The following is a 5,000-nucleotide window of genomic DNA, read 5'->3' as shown; positions in this document are numbered from 1 at the left end:
ACTCTAGACATTTAGACTATAATGTAATGTTGTTTGTTTCTGTATATGTCTTTGTCTTATGTTAGGGGCAATATTCAAAAGGGGACTGCTTGATTGCACCCTACTCCGTGAACGCTGTAGGGTGTTTGTAGAAATTTTGTTTTTTTGCAAGTCTATTTATATATTCTGTGTTCAGTTTTTTTTCCCCAGCGGCACAGGATTTCTTAATCGGTCCCTTGTGCTGTAGTAGCCTGTTTATTTTCAACAGCAACCTTTCGGAAAGCAACAGTAGTCCACCCAGCCAGCAGCATGGTGTGTTCTTAGGGGATCTGTGAGGGGGGCTGTGATTTTAAAGCAACCCCTCCAAGCACCGCCGTGGGGCGATGAATAATGTCATCTTCCAACACACACAGTGTCAGACCTGTGGTAGCAGCATGAGATGAGAAGGAATAGAGAATCCCCACGGGTTAGTTTGCCACTGAAGTGTGTGTGTATGTGACTGTGTCCGTGTGAGTGAGTGAGTAAGTGGGGAGAGGGAAGGAGAGGAGGGTGCGTGGTTTTGTCACTACAGCCCAACCCCACTACACACTTCAGAGCGCTGGAACCCTGGAGGTGACACGTTTGATTGGGCTTCAGAACACTCGTGGTTCCGCCCCACTGCCTTAACAGCCTATTGGGATGCAGGGTTGGCTTTGATTGACAGCCACAACGTCCCACATTACACTCTTTTCACTGCTCACTGACCCCAAGGCTAGTACAGGTATAGGTAGACATGACAGTTATGTGAGGAGAAACAAGGCTTTTCTTTTTTTCCTCTCTTTCTCTTCCAGCTTTGTCTTCCCTCCTGTGGGGAAACCTTCTCAGCGTTGGCGCTCCGCTGTTCTGTCTGTGAGGCTCTGTTGCCACGCCGGTCACATTGGCAGCAGACACATTACATTACATTACTTTAGCTGACGCTTTCATTTATTCAAAGCGACTTGCAGTTATTATTTTTCAGGGTATTGGTTACAGTCCCTGGAGCAATGTGGGGTTAGGTGCCTTGCTCAAGGGCACTTCAGCCATGGATGGAGATGTAGGGAGAGGTCAGGGGGGATTCGAACCTGCAACCCCTAGATTGAAAGACCAACTCTCTAACCACTAGGCCACGGCTGCCCCACCTCAGCTAGTACATGTTGTCAGGTGGTCACCAATTTTGCAGGGGAGTTGGCAGGGGGCAGGACTGCGATTAGGGATGGCAGTTATTGTAGGATTACCGCTGTACCAGAGCCATGGAAGTAACAAATTGGACTAATCCCATTGACATCTGTGTTCCCTGTTATTTATTATATTATTTACGTGTACATCTATGTTTTTAATGCCTGTTTTTGTTTGCTGTTTTTTGCTTTGTTTTTGTTTCTACAATCGCCTTTATACACTGTTTATTTAGCCTACCTGGAGACGCCCAAGGGGGAAGCGCTGTGTATTGAAACGATTTTGCATTTACTTAACCATGGCAGCACGGAGTCCTCAGTATTCCATTAACTAACTAAACATTCCTTACCATACGTCAATGTTTTTAATGTTTGTTTGGTTTTTTTTTTGCATTTATCCATGGCAGCTTTGAGCCACCAGTAGGCCTATATAGTCCTAACTAAACTTGCCTAGCCTTACATCAGCCTACTCTGGGTGGTCGGAAAACTCAACGTTCCCTTTACCTGTACGTGTGCACACTAACATTCCCACGGCTGACAAAATCGCTTTCGGAATGACGTAGTATTTTGGCAGGCCTATTGACTATGAATGTGCTGCACAAACACACAAACAAAAGAGACTCTACTTTGACTTTCCTGTCTTGGCTCGACTTGAGAATGAGTTTTTCTATTCTGCTGTATGCTGTGAAAGTGTAATGCAGTGTTTACTTACTTAGACACAATAACCTCACAGGCGCCCCTGAGGCTTTGGTAGTGTAGTGTAGTCTATTTTGAGACTGTGTTGTACTGTAGTGGTAGACCGTGTTATGCTATAGTAGTGAGAGTATCCCAAAAGGATTTTGCTGTGGTGAAAATGTTAAATCAACGTTATTAACCCAATTATAGTACAAAAATCACGAGAGAGAGAGAGAGAGAGAGAGAGAGAGAGAGAGAGAGAGAAAGAGAGAGTGAGAGAGAAAGAGAGAGAGAATGATAGTGTGTGTGTGTGTGTGTGCTTCTGTGTGTGTGTGTGTGTGTGTGTGTGTGTGTGTGTGTGTGTGTGTGTGTGTGTGTGTGTGTGTGTGTGTGTGTGTGTGTGTGTGTGTGTGTGTGTGTGTGTGTGTGTGTAAAGACCCCCACAGTGGCGTGTCCTAATTTGCCCTTAGCTTGTCTCAAACACCTGCATGTGATGCAGCCAGGAGGCTTGAGGAGAGGCAGAGGGACGCATAGGGGAACAGAGGAGAGGAGAGGGGGAGAGTAGAGGTGGAGGGGAGAGTAGAGATGGAGGGATGGAGGGAAAGAGAGGAGAGGAAAAAGGGAGAGAAGAGGTGGAGGGGAAGAGGAGAAGAGAGAGGAGAGGAGAGCCAAGAGGAGTAGAGGTGGAGAGAAGTGTACGGGAACAGAGGAGAGGGAGAGGAAAGGAGAGGAGAGGGGAACAGATGAGGGGAGGGGAAAGGAGAGGAGAGGAGAGGAGAGGAGAACATAGGAGAGGAGAGGAGAGGAGAGGAGAGGGGAACAAAGGAAAGGAGAGGAGAGGAGAGGAGAGGAGAGGAGAGGAGAGGAGAGGAGAACATAGGAGAGGAGAGGAGAGGAGAGAGGAGAGGAGAGGAAAGGGGAAAAGAGGAGAGGAGAGGAGAGGATATGAGAACTGAGAGGAGAGGTGAACAGAGGAGAGCAGAGAGAAGAGGGGGGAAAGGAAAGGAAAGGGCAAAGGAAAAGAGGAAAATAGAGAAAAAAAGAAGAGAGGAGGGAAAAGGATGAGAGGGAAAAAGGAAGGAGGAGAGGCCCTCTGTGCTCATTGAGATGCAGAAGGCGTATCCCAGGTGATGTCATCTGTAACTGCTTGCAGGAGCGTGACTGGATTCATCGTACAAGACAAGGACATGGGGCGGAGGAGGAGGAAATTTGGGTGGTGCACTTTGAGGAGAACAGAGGCAGTGCATGTGGTCGTTATGCACATACTGCACATTATGTGCACATGTACTGTATGTACTGTCTGTTGCTTGTCTTCCTCAATGAACTGTATATCGGCATCTTAAAAGGTGCACTGTGTAGGATGGTAGCCAGAGTAGGTATTGCAACTATGCTGCTCATTGAAACTGTGCTGTCTGTAACTGCCAAATTTGATCTTTTCATTAATATTTACTGAAGACTGAACTTTATTAGTGTGACCAAAGTCCAGTTAGTTTTGCAGCTTAAAATGGCTATTTCAGAATATTTACTCAGTAAACATTCTGAGTGTATTCATACAGAATGATATTAATGAATTTTATTCTGTGCATTTTAGTTGCATATTTAATGTATAGTAGGAGAATGCCCAGTATTACTGTACATCTGAATAAAATACACATACACAATGATGGGTTAATATGGTAAATGTAATACTACTACTACTACTACTACTACTACTACTACTACTACTACTACTAATAATAATAACAATAATAATAATAATAATAATAATAATAATAATAATAATAATAATAATAATAATAATAATAATATGATTATTAATTAATCAAATTCATGTTTTTTTTTAAATAATTAAGCCAAAATGTCCATTAAATAGTCCATGTCCTCTTACTGCTGTCTGTGAAGGTGTTACACCTCGCTATGGTAGAAGGGACGAGGGCCCTTGCGAGGAGCTGGAGGTGTGGTTTTAGTGCCAGGCTGTGATGCAGGGCAGTTGGGCCCCTTCTCGCCAGAGACAGCCGTGGGGCCCCTACTGATGGACCTCCCTGCATCCCCGCTCTCTGCTGATTCAGTCGAGTTGAGGCATTCTTGGATCCCCTTTCAAGTAGATTTGCAGCAGAGAAGACACGGACAGCCTTAGGGCCTGATCCAGATTTGGTGCTGCCATTGGGTGATCTGGTTACAGTCATCGCAAGAATCTTCATTTTCTTGGGAGGATCCTCCTTGCAGTGGCTGTCCTTTCTACCTCACAGCTCCTTTCTTTTTCTCGCAGTCGTATTGTTCATGTTGCTCCTATTCTCAGGGATATGTTCCTTGTCTGTGGCCATGGCACATGGAGCAGACATGGGGGCATTTTTCTCAGCAGTGCTTTCAGCTCCACAAGGCTCCACATCCTCATCAACCATATCCATATCCACACAGCTGATTGCCACTGTGTGTGTCTCATGGCAGTTAGCTTTGGGCTGAGAATCTCTGCCCTCTCTGAGCACCAGATGCATCTTCGTTGTCTGTGTAAACAAAATACACGTGATCAGTAAGCAGACTACCATCAAGGCCTTCGGTGGTGGTGACCCCAGGAACCTCATCTTCCATCAGGGCAAACCGTGGTTGAAGACACCATGACAGAGGGAGATTTCCACTAGCAGCAAGCTGATGGCTATCCAGGCTATGATAGAACCCCATACGGATTGGTTTGGAGACCTCATGGTAGCCAGAAGGGCGGGGCTTGCTAATCAGCAAGGCGCCATCTAGAACAGAAAGACACATGTACAATATAATGTATATATATATATATTTTGAAACCATACCTTGCTTGCTTGTCTCTTTGGCTCTAGATTATTTTTTATTATTTTAAATAAAGAATGTAACTACCTTTTTTTGTTGCAAAATCCATCTCAAACATTTTGTGAAAATTTCACAAAATGCTGTCCAAAATCCTCTGACATTCTGTCAGTTGAAATGTGCAGTATCTCTCAGCAAAGGAAAACAGCTGCACTCTCTCAGTGTTTTCAGCAAAGTGAGGTTGAAACACAAGATTTTATTTTGAACATTCTACCATGAACATTCTAGTTTGAACATTCTACTTCAACATGCTGCCTCATTTATGATGTCATCGCATTTAGAACCCTTTGCATGCATCTCTGTCCACTGTTTCATATT

Source organism: Engraulis encrasicolus, chromosome 11 (assembly GCF_034702125.1).
Source record: "Engraulis encrasicolus isolate BLACKSEA-1 chromosome 11, IST_EnEncr_1.0, whole genome shotgun sequence".
In the NCBI taxonomy this organism is placed as follows: domain Eukaryota; kingdom Metazoa; phylum Chordata; class Actinopteri; order Clupeiformes; family Engraulidae; genus Engraulis; species Engraulis encrasicolus.
The sequence above is the reverse complement of the archived record's forward strand: the minus strand, read 5'-3'. Positions refer to the sequence as shown.